Raw genomic sequence first — 12,664 nt, 5'->3', positions numbered from 1 at the left:
GCATGGGCCTAGTCTTTCTGTGGGGTGTCTTGAATTTAAACATCATGGAGGGCCTGGATGGCATGGATTTGTCCTGATTTTTCTCTGTTTTTCGATTTTTTGGGGGTGTTCTTGGGGACCGGCCATGTGGGTGGGGGCCATTTTGAGTGCTGCTACAGGCAGGCCCTGGCCATGTGCTGGGAGGCAGGGGGCCATTTTGAATGCAGGCAGTGTTCTTAGGTCTGTAACCATTTTGCCTAGCTTTCAACCTTTATGCCCAGGGGTAGTGAGTGGTGCATGGGCCTAGTCTTTCTGTGGGGTGTCTTGAATTTAAACATCATGGATGGCTTGGGATTGTGCTGATTTTTCTGTCATTTTCGTTTTTTTGTGCTGTTGTTGTGGCCTTTTCACCAGGGGTATTGAGTGGTGCATGGGCCTAGTCTTTCTGTGGGGTGTCTTGAATTTAAACATCATGGAGGGCCTGGATGACATGGGATTGTGCTGATTTTCCTGTGATTTTCGTTTTTTTGGGGTGTTCATGGGGACAGGCCATGTGGGTGGGGGCAATTTTGAGTGCTGCTACAGGCAGGCCCTGGCCATGTGCTGGGAGGCAGGGGGCCATTTTGAATACAGGCAGTGTTCTTAGGTCTGCAACCATTTTGCCTAGCTTTCTACCTTTATGCCCAGGGGTAGTGAGTGGTGCATGGGCCTAGTCTTTCTGTGGGGGGTCTTGAATTTAAACATCATGGATGGCTTGGGATTGTGCTGATTTTTCTGTGATTTTCGTTTTTTTGGGCTGTTGTTGTGGACTTTTCACCAGGGGTATTGAGTGGTGCATGGGCCTAGTCTTTCTGTGGGGTGTCTTGAATTTAAACATCATGTATGGCATGGGATTGTGCTTATTTTTCTGTATTTTTCGATTTTTTGGGGTGTATAATTGAACTGATGTTCCTCTGTCTTCCATTGCTTTTAGGTGCACAAGACTCATGAGAACCACCAGTGCCAGGAAGAAGACTTGCAGCGGTGTGTGTGTGCAGCATAACGTCACGCGACGTCACATCTGGCCACAGACAACTCTGCAACTGCGGCCTGCTGTTCTGACCTCTGAAGAAGATGGCCCCCAAAAAAGTTCCCCGTAGCTCCTCTAGCAAGAAAGTTGCCAGTAAGGAGCAGAAGAAGCAAGTTACCAAGGAGACTGGTGTGCCGCCCGCCACATTTTTTGGGAGTAAAAAAAAAAGTATGCCTGCAGCAGCAGCTGGATCTGCTGGGGACCAAGCTGGGAGCAGCACCCCCGCTCCATTGGGCTCAGTGCCACCACCACCACCACGCCAACTGAAGTCCAACCCCTTGAGTGCTGCAGAGGCACTTAGTCTAGTTGTTCAATCACCATCGACCAGTGATGTTGGCTCATCGCAAGAAAGTAGCAGCAATGTCCCTCAATCAACACAGGTTGTTGTAACTCATCTGACGAGTGTTGAACAACCACAGCCACAACAACAACCACATGTGCAAGTACAAGCCCAAGTACTTGTGGAAGGAGAGGCAGCGCAAGGAGATGCGCAAGCAGAGGTGCATGGAGGGTCACAAGTGCCCACAATAGTTGTTCCTCCAGAAGTAGGGGCACATCAGGAAATCAACAATCAAGCTGAGGTAACATTTGAGGAAGCCACTCCTCCTGATCATTCATTGTCTCCCTCATCCCTAGCAAGGAAAAGATCAAGGGTGGTGTCTACATCTTCTTCAAGCACACCTCCTTCTGATGATACGGATCAAAATTGGGAACCAGCACCACTGCCGTCTGAGAGTGAGGCACACCATGATCTGACAAAGGTAGTTAACCGTAAAAGGAAGCTCGTCCAACGTCTCATAGTTATGGAGTGTGATGAGGCTCAACAAGAAGTGGCGGATACTGCTGCTGATGAAGACTCTCACGATGATGACCCAGTCATCATAAAGGTCACTGCAGCCCCAGCGGGCATGCAGCAAACAGACGTTTTGACCCCAGCCCGAGAAGCTGCTGAGCGTGATGATGTTGTCGACGAGGAGGCAATGGAAGAAACACCACAATCATTGGAGTTAACTAGTACACCAACACGTACCGCTTCCATATTTCTTCCTCGCCAGAAGAGACCTCCATCTACCTCGACCTCAATTAGTGGTGGTGAAAGTGCAAAACATACTAAAGTTCGGCAATCCACATCCTCCACTTCATCTGGCATTAGCAGCAGGACCACCACCACTAGTATCGCCGCCTCCTCCGGCCCCCAAAGACATTTCAAATCCACAGTTTGGGACTTCTTTAGTGTTTGCCCAAAAAAGGAAAACTTCGCCATTTTTAGCATTTGTAAGGTTGCAGTTAGTCGTGGTAAGTTTGGTACCAACTATGGTACCGGAGGCCAGAGAGGTCATCTTAAGAGACAGCACGCTGTCCAATGGTTTGCGCACCTAAAGGAGATCAAGGAAGCCCGAATTGCAAATCAAGAAAACGTTGATGTTTCATCTGATGATGACGAGGAGGAAGAAGACGTGTCAAACACTTCACTTACACCCAGTACCCCTGTCAGCAGCACACCCCATGTGAGCCACACTAAGAGTGTGGGAGAGGGGAGGAGCTACGACAGCACGCAAGATGGCTGCATAGTCTCCCGTCTCCGCTGACCTCCGTCCTACGCTTCAAGATCCTGTCACTTATCCTGGTTTCCTGCCTTGGATCCGTGTGAGTGAACTACTCCGCACTCCGATGGTGTGCTCCCGGAGTTTTTCTGACATTGTGGAGCGGAGTAACGTCAAGAACCGATTTGTGGCCTAACCCAGTCTGGAAGCCGGGGTCTCGAGTTCTGGCTTATCCGGGTCCGAGTTGAACAACAGCGGACTGTTGAGGGCGGTAGGGTCCGGTCTCTGGAACTTTCGAAATTTTTGGACTGCTTTGCTACCATCTGCAGCATGGTGTTGTGTTGGAGGTGAGGAGACGAGTGCGGCACGGTGCTGTGTTGCGGGGGTCCCTGACTCGGAGGCCCGGCATTTGTATCGTCGGCGCACCTATGGTTGGAGTCTCGTCGCACACTAGTGCATGCTGATGGTTGGTCCCTCACGGCTCAGTCCTGCTCTGGCTGATCTTACCCCGGAGAAGGCGCCTCTCCGTGGGCATCACTATGCCTGAGGAACTGTGGACCTGGGTGGAGCAGGCCCACAGCGACCCGTCATTGCGGACGGTGCTGGCGGCCCTAGAGACACTTCAGGCGATTGTGGCAGCTCAGACCTGCTGCCTGTTGTCGGCGGCAAATGGGCTTAAAGGACCGAGACCGAATCCTGACTCGATGCCCGGCAGCCAGCTTGCCTTTCGATCAGCGCCCCAATGGCGCACTTAAACCCGGTGCTGGAAGCTGTGCCTGCCCCTACAGAAGTGGATCTACTTGAACGGGCTGTGATCGCTGACTTAACTACTTTTTTGGAATCCCCGGTTTTGCGGCTGTCGGAACATCCAAATACTGTCCCTATCCTGGAACCTTTTATTTGGTACTGTGAACTGTTTTGGATTGTGTCGAACCCCCTCCCCGGTCGGTTTCTCAAGATGGCGGATGTGACAATGCTTGGCTTCGGAGACGGGGAGGGACATTGTTGGTACCAGCGGCTTACTTTGGGACCTACTGTTCGTTTTCCATCTACTGAACCATGTTCCGACCACTTCTGTGTATCTTTTGACATTTTGATGATGGGGCTTTATTCGTCTGAGGGAATCGGCGAATTTGATCGACGGGGCCAAGGCTGAGACTGTTGTTTGGGTGGTTCATTGTGGTTGTATCGGTAACAGGATTGCTTTATTGGATTAACGGAATCCAGGGCAGGGTTGGTGGTTCCCCCCGGGATGTTTTTCCAGTTTGTACTATTTGGATGTGACAGTTTCAGGGGGTCCCCTTTGTTAGGGCGGGGGGGAGAGACCGGGAGCACACAGAAGATAGCCCTCCTCCATTTCCCCTCTTTGGGTGGGGTTTACTTTCTTTCTGTCTTTCTCTGGGTCTTCCTATATTTCGGGTTTCAGTTCTTGGGCGACAGGCACGCTGCTAGGGGGGTAGGCCGTAGTCATCTGTAGGGGTGCAGGGTGGGGGGTTGGGGGATGGGAATTTTGTTTTTCGTTTATTTCTATGGCCTTTTTTCTTCTTATCTTTCTTTGCCCTTTTCTTTTCCTTTTTCCGGGCCAGTGTAACGGGTTCATTTTTATGGCCATTTCTGCTGTTTCATATGTGCCTCAATTCTCGTGATGTTTCAGTGCTACTGGGCGGGCATTTAGCCGGCACAAACTGTATTTGTACGCTCGCTTATCCTGAATAGTATGTCTTAACGCCGCTGACTTACATTAAGATGATTTAACTGTGGACATATTGTTAATTCGCTCCCCCCCCTTCTTTTGCAACTTGAGATATTGTATGGCACCTGATCCTTCTATCTTATATTATGAAATGGAACCTTTTTATCCTGTTATCAACTTGATATGTTCTACAACCAGTACTTATTGTGGACGTTGCGAATCTGCTCCCCGGGATGCTGGGTCTGGGTTTTAACTGTTTTATTGTATTGCAGCTGCTTAGCGGCCGGCCCTGGGGATTGTAGGCCCGTGTTTGTACTTGGTTGAAATGTCAAATAAAGGTTTTCCACAAAAAAAGAGTGCGGGAGAGAGTGAGACAGCAATGCAAAAAAGTTCATCAGCGAGCATAACTGGGTCAAAGAAGTCATCATCATCATCCGTAAATGCTTGGTCCAGGATAACATTAGAACCATGTTGTTTACAGAAGCGCCATATGAACACAGCCACCCACTGACACGTCTGTATAACACTAAGCTGGCTAAAATGCTAGCTCTGGACCTTCTCCCTTTTTCTTTTGTAGAAGGGATTGGTTTTCTAGAATTAGTGGCAGCGCTCTGCCCTAAATGGAAGGTTCCTAGCCGGTTCTATTTTGCCAGAGTTACGGTTCCAGCACTACATGAAGATGTGCTGAAGGTGATTGGGGCAGCTTTGCAGAAGAGTGCTGTTCACACTATACATCTGACAACAGACATGTGGACCAGTGGCGCAGGCGCTGATTACATGTGCATCACTGCACACTGGGTCTCTTTTTCAGGTGTTAAAGCAAAGCTAAACGCAGGTGTTGACCCGGAGCAAGTTTTTAAAGCTGCTCGGAAACATGCAACACTAGCCATGTTTGGCTTGGAGAAACGTCACACAGAAGAAAACATTTTGAATGAGTTTAACACAAAGGCCTTTCACTGGCTGTCCCCAAAGAAACGCCAGATTGGTTATGTTTCCACGGATAATGGTGCCAATGTGGTTAAGGCCATGGAGCTGGGTCAATATTTCAGAGTGCCGTGTTTGGCGCACTGTATAAACCTGGTTGTTAAAAAATTCTTGAGTGATGAAGACAGTCCAGCGTGCGAGTTAGTGGCCACCTGCCGAAGAATGTGCAACCATTTCAGCCATTCTTTTAAGGCCTGAAAGCATCTGAGGAGCCTGCTAAATGAACATTGAATGCCAGTGAAAGCACTCATCCAGGAGGTGGCAACACGTTGGAACTCAACCTTCTACATGCTTGAGCATCTGTATGAGCAGTATACGGTACTCGATCACTATTTCTTAACACTGGGTACAGCTCAGAAGGACCTGAGGCTAGATGCGGCGCAATGGAACCTAGTTAAAAGCCTGACAGACATGCTTCGTCCATTTGAGGTCTTCACGCGTGCAGTCAGCAAGGAGGACTGTAATTTGGGAAAAGCTATCCCATTGTTGCGCATGCTGGAGCACCAAGTGGAGGCGGTGTCTTCTATGTTTCAAAATGATGAAAAAAAACAAGACGCTTTTGTTTTGGCGGAGAAATTATTAGAGCGCCTACGTGGTGATGAACATCTTATGTGATCCACTCAGAACAGCATTACATTTGTGCTACTATTCTGGATCCACGCTACAAAAAGGCGCTGGCAGGCCGAGCATTCTTTCCTTTTGCTGATGAAGATGTTACAAAGTACAAACGTTGGCTAGCCTTGTCAGCCAAGAGGTTTGAAAGAGAACGGCAGCAAATTGAAGGAAAAGGCCGTACATCAGCATCAGCAGGCCATCCCCAGTCGAAAGAATCCACTTCTGCACCTGTGGCTGTGGCACAAGTGACCTCTCAGCCATTAAAGACACCGGCAACCGGATCATCTGCACCAGACACAACAGTAACATTGGATGCAGAAGAGGATTGGCTAACTCGGCTTGGGTTTGGTTCTCAAAAGGTCACAGCAAAAAGTAAGCAAAGTGGAGGAACCTTTGAGGACCTTGAGTCGATGGTGCAGGACTATCTGAATGACTCAACAGAGGTCTATGTTAATGCTGACCCATTGGCGTATTGGTATGGGAAAAAAGAATTGTGGGCACAGCTCCCCAACCTGGCTATAAACTACTTGTCTTGCCCACTCGCAAGCGTGTCTTCTGAACGTGTTTTCAGTGCTGCTGGTGGCATTGTAACTTCCAAACGGAGCCGCCTCTCACCTAAAAATGTGGAGAGGTTAACAATGATCAAGCTGAATCAGCACCTCATACCACCAGATTACAAAGTACGAGAAAGCACGCCGGCTGAAGACGAGGAGGACAGCAACGTAGATGAGGGAATTTCTTCTCTGTTAGGTGACACTGACCTCATCCTGCCTAAATTCGCAGAGTATGATGACGAAGCCTTATTCTTATTCACTGACACCGAGCCCTGAAAATGAGACAATGAATCAATAACTTTCTTTTTCGTCCTTATTAACTTTTATTCCTGTGTGTCTGTCTTTCTTTGTTTTGCACAGTTAATATAATTCAAACTTTAATCACCTAATCACAAAAACAAGCCCATCAGCAGAACTGTCTTCACTTGTTTGCTTATTGATTTGAAGGTGCCGCCGTCTGCATTCCTCAGGTTCACAAGTTCACAAGAACATGCTCCTCTATCCTCCTCCTCCAGACTCCTATTTCCCTCAAAGCAGAGGTCTGGATTAAGCCCAATGAAGGAAGACTCTGCACTTGTGGGGGTGTTCTACTCCTTTGTGGGTGAGTTGACGGCTCTGGGGCCATTGCTGGGAAGCTCTAATACCGGATAAAAGTGGTTTGGACCAAATCGGAGGTGAAACATTTTTTGCATTTTTGCTGACTTGCTTGCCTTTGAGGTGATCTTTGGGGGGGTTCCGGGTGTTTGTAGGTGAGTTTTGGGGTCTGGGAGCACTGCTGGGACAGTCTAATTTTGATTGCATTTGCTTTTCAGGAAATCCGTGGTGGAAAACGGGAGTTATGACCTAGCTGCACAGCGCGTTTGGACCGAAGGCCGATAAATCGTAAGTTCGAGATTTTCCTTTTTGGCTGTTTGGGGGTGTTGTGCTTTTTTGCGGGTGGGTTGGTGGGTCTTGGGGCATTCCTGGGAAAGTCTAATACCGGATAGAGGTGGTTTGGACAAAATCCATGCAGATTTTTTTTTGCTATTTTTGACATTTTGCTCAATGTAGCATTTTCGGGGGCCTGTTTGGGGGGCTTCCTGGTGTTTGTGGGTGGGGTTCGGGGTCTGGGAGCACTGCTGGCTATGGATACTTTAGATTGCAAAAGGTTTGAAGCAAATCCATGGTGACAGAGGGGAGTTAGGGCTAAGCTGCAGAGCGCGCGCGGAGTGATTTTGGAAATTGCCAAGAAAATGACTAAGTCCCCATTTCTGTACTTTTGCTTTTTGGCTGTTTGGGGGTCTTCTACTAGTTATCGCCTGGGTTGATGGCTCTGGGGCCATTGCTGGGAAGCTCTAATACCGCATAAAAGTGGTTTGGACCAAATCGGTGGCGAAAACTTTTTGGCGTTTTTGCTGACATGCTTGCCTTTGAGGTGCTCTTTGGGGGGGTTCCGGGTGTTTGTGGGTGAGTTTTGGGGTCTGGGAGCACTGCTGGGACAGTCTAATCTTGATTGCATTTGCTTTTCAGGAAATCCGTGGTGGAAAACGGGAGTTATGACCGAGCTGCACAGCGCGTTTGGACCGAAGTTCGATAAATATTGTAAGTATGAGATTTTCCTTTTTGGCTGTTTGGGGGTGTTGTGCTTTTTTGCGGGTGGGTTGGCGGGTCTTGGGGCTTTCCTGGGAAGGTCTAATAACGGATAGAAGTGGTTTGGATGAAATCCATAAGGAAAAGCCTTTTGGCACTTTTTGTAACTTAGGGTTCAATAGGGTTAGCCCTAGCAGCAGGATTGCATGTGTTTTGGGGTGTTCTAGATTTTTACAACTGAGTTCTGCGGTCTTAGAGTACTCGTGGGAATGTATAATTTTGGTTGCAAGTGATTTGAAGAAAATCCATGGTAGGAAAGGGGGGATTTGGCATAGTTAAAGAAAGCCTTTGCCACTATTCCTAACTTAGGGCTCGTTAGGGTTAGCAGTATTTGTATTGCATGTGTTTGGGTGGGGGGGTTTGCGAGTCTTGGAGCGATGCTGGGTATGGATACTTTTGCTTGCTTGCAAGTGGTTTGAATACAATCCACGGTGGGTAAGGGGGTATTTGGGCCTACTTTTACTTTCAAAGTACGTTTTGTCACCAGTTTTCTACTAGGCCTCGTTTTTTGAGATCTGATTGGGGGTCTTCTACATTTTTGCGACTGGCTTTAGTAAGGGTCTGGATGGGAGCACTGCTGGGAAGGTCTAATTTTGTTCTAAAACACAGTTTACAGTACACCTTGCTTGAGGGGAAAGATCCGCTAAATTAATTTGCTCATACTTATTTATCCTTCAAAAGGAGACTCAGACAGAGTACGCACTTTCAAAAATATTGTACTGTCTAATGTCTATTAGGAAACTTAAAGTGTGACTTTTAGCACTACACAGCGTACATACCTTATATTTATTTATTAGTGGTGTTCTAATATCACTTCCTGTTTTTCCGTCAATAATTACAGGCCGGGTTTCAGTCTGTGCAATGGGAAAAAAAGGATGGAGTCAAGCTTCACATTAGCGAGCCGCAATTCAGCATCCGCCAGGCAGGCAGTGGACAGGGTGTCTTCTGGTCACCAACATTGATGGACGAAGCGTCAGCTGGAATGGAGGAGTGCCGCTAATAAGAGGAATTGTTTGATGCGTGCAACTTACTTACCAAATTCAATAGGACAACTACAACAACATACAGATACAGTATCCATTGTTTTCTTCTATGAGTGTGACAGCATTTCTTGGATCTCTCTCTGCTTCTAAATCGATCCCTACAGCCATTCTATAGGTTTTACTTTGGCTATTTTTGAAACCTAATTTAATGTTGCCCTGTACTGTCGCATTCTGTCATTCACGGTTGTCGAAAGTACTACTTACTTTTCAGTAACAATGCATGCAGTAGTGCATGCACTTCCTTTATGTCACGTAAAAGATTTATGGTTAGCTTTGTACCCAAAGATTTCTTTATGTTCAATTATTGTTTGTCCATGCTGTGCTTTTTTTTATCTCTCAACAAAACCTACCCAAAAAGAAACCCCCATTCCCATCCATTTTCCAAACCCTAACCCTCTTCCCCCGGGCTGTGTGGTTTTGATTGATGTGTGACTAAATGACATCAATAATTCCACACAGTTGCTGGGGAGGATAAGGTCATAGCAACAGGCTGGTGAAGGAATCCGAGGATATATTCTAGACTTACTCAGCTTCAGTACTATTTCTTGTAGTAGTAGCCAATGTCAAAGAAATTCAATGCAAGTACTAGTTATACTTTCAATACTTTACCATTTGTTAGGCTACATTGTGGCACTGTTCTAGTGTACTGTCACCTGCTATATTCTCTATCGTACCGTTGTAATGCTACAGTAAGGACAAACCAGGTTTCATTTTCTTTTTTTCCATAGGCATGCAACTGCCACGGTGTCACACCACTAGTACCACCGCAATGCGGACATTTCATCCGCCCAGGATTGCCAACCTTAAATCGCCATTTCCCGTGGAGCCAGCCCTGGGCCTAGCCCTTCTTTCAAACACAAATTACAGGTAAGATAAGCGTTTGGTGGGAGGTAGCATTATAATGGAGTATTAGGAGAGACAAGAGATTGACGGTAGTACTACTAAAGTCCTAGCACTCTTGAATTCACTTACTCTGTGAGAGGCACTTAGTGTTGAAATCATTTAGCCATTTACACTTAAAGGAAGAAAATGACACAGACTTAAGTTTCAGGAACACAAACTTTCTGTTAAACCCCCACCCACCAGACTCAAAAGCAGTAAAAAACAGGTAAGCTCAGATAAAGTTTCAAAAATTATATTTTTGTAGCCCTAACAAAATAATCTCCCGCAAGACCCTCCCTAACCCCAACGATTGTCCTTCAAAAGTCCCAAAAACAACCCAACTCCCAATTCCCACCCCCCAAAAGTCTCTAAAAAAGGGGCAAGGGACACTACGGCAGGCTGCTGTTCACTTCTGCGGCCAGGGCATCATACTCCTTGCGGAGGGTGGCATGGTCGGAGCGGAGGCCCTCCACCAAGGTCTTATACGTTAGGACCTCCTGCTCCAGGTAGGAGTGTGCACTCTGAGGCATAAGCGGTGCTGGCGTGCCTTGCGACTCCTGTGGGGGGCAGCTGCTGTCTTTGCTGCTCGGCGGTGGCGGTTGGCTTTGGTAGCCCGGCTCCGTACCGCTGGAGCAATGCGCTGGCTGGCAGCCCGTGGGGGCCCAGAGGAGGATGCAGCTGTCCCAGTGGATGTTGTACCGGTAGACTGCGTGTCCTCCTCCTCCAGGGCCACCAGCCGCCGATATTCGGCGACAGTGGCATCCAGCCTCCGTTGCCGGGCCATTCGAGCCAGCTCCTTCCTTGATGGTCTGTTTGATTTGGAAGGAGCACCTATATGAAGAAAGAAAGACATAGTCTGTAACCAATGCTCCTTAAGATTAACACAAAATGATTGAGCAGACAGTTGTGACACAGTACAAGTAGTAAATTGAAAGCACAGTACATAACTATTGAGGACAGTATCTATCTAACCTCCCACTTCTCTAACATTAGTGGGAGTTTAAGGAAAAAATTCTACGAGCACTATGGACTTCCATTACAGTCGACTATGACAGTACACCAGTCTTATTCTTCTTTTTCTCTCTTGTTTAGGAAAATTGGTTTGTTATCTTATGCAAGCCAGCATAATGCCACCACAGTGAACTTGCATCCGAGAAAAACAGACGCACACCATGATGAGTGAGACAGACTTGCGTTACTGTACCGGTCCAGTCCATGCAGGTGGTGAAGCTCTTACTTTTCTATTACGGGTGGCACTGAGAATACTCTGTTAAAAGGGCTACTGCTTAATTAATTTAGCTTTCACCCTACAGTGCAAATGAGTAGTAGAAAATGAAAATGAAGAAGCTAAATAATCTGATTATCTATCACTTCACATGGGATGTATTGGATTACATATGGGATGACTTTAGGTGCTTTGCTTATTATTGAGTGAACAGTGATACACCCACACATGAATGACTTACTACTACTAAACTAAAGTTATTAAGAGAGGTAGGGAGTGTCCACCGTAAGAACCGGATATATGCTGTGCTTGCAGTTGCAATACAAACTACTGCTACTATTCATGGTAGTATTTGGACAAAATTACAACTTCTTTTCCTTGCCTTTCATACACTGAAACGGACGTGCGGGTGTGGTGTTACATGCTCTTCAAAGTAACGCTTAGTTCATCCAGTGACCGTCTACTCTCTCTAGATACACATATGCTATCTAAGAGTATACGCTATCTAAGAGTCAGATAGTACGATAATCCAGGCATCCATCCATTCAAAGTATATGCACACATACAGTTTCTGTTTCACCCACCCAGGCTGTTCTCCTTCCACCCATCCTTGCTTCATCATTCACCCAGCCATGCTCCATACCATATTCTTTCCTTCCCAGCCACCTTGGGGACCAAGCAAACACATATCATTCTTCTTTGCCAGTCATCATTACATTTCTCGTCCTTCCACACTTACTTACACCCTTCTTTCGCTTTTCGTTCATCACATCCATCAAGTTCATATCAGATCTGATTGGGATTCTTCTCGCCAAAAACTACACAGCTAAGTCGAAGTACATTTAATGGAGGCTACTATCTGGTTGATTTATAATACACCCGTGCAGATAGCGGGCGCAGGCTCCTTGCACTTGCTGGTGCGCCCCTCCCCCTCCCAGAGCCCCAGATAGCACACTCTGCAGTCTTCAATCTCAATAAGTAAGGAATATATAGCTTACCTCTGCCCGCCATCACCGTGTGAACCCTCACAGGCACATTGGTGTCGTCCGGCACTTGCACCGCATCCTCCCCAGAAGTGTTCCCCTCATCCACCATCACCACCTCCGTGCTGGCCCCGCCAATCCAGAGTGGCCAGAAATTAAAAAACAATTATTTCCTAAACAAAGATCATGCGATAGACATGACATCATTGCACATGTATTCAATTTAAAAGTGAAAGCACTAATGAAAATATTAACGCAAAAACATATCTTTGGATATGCCAAAGCTAACATATTTACCATTGAATAGCAAAAGAGGGGACTGCCACACGTGCACATCCTATTGTGGCTTGAACCTAAAATACAAGCAGACAAAGTGGATCTCATTATATTCGCTGAGCTGCCAGATCCTGTCAACGATGAACAACTATTTTTGATTGTTAAAAAGAATATGTTGCATGGCCCAT

The sequence above is a fragment of the Lissotriton vulgaris genome, unplaced genomic scaffold (genome assembly GCF_964263255.1).
Source record: "Lissotriton vulgaris unplaced genomic scaffold, aLisVul1.2 SCAFFOLD_2501, whole genome shotgun sequence".
NCBI lineage: Eukaryota > Metazoa > Chordata > Amphibia > Caudata > Salamandridae > Lissotriton > Lissotriton vulgaris.
Note: the sequence above shows the minus strand (reverse complement) of the source record.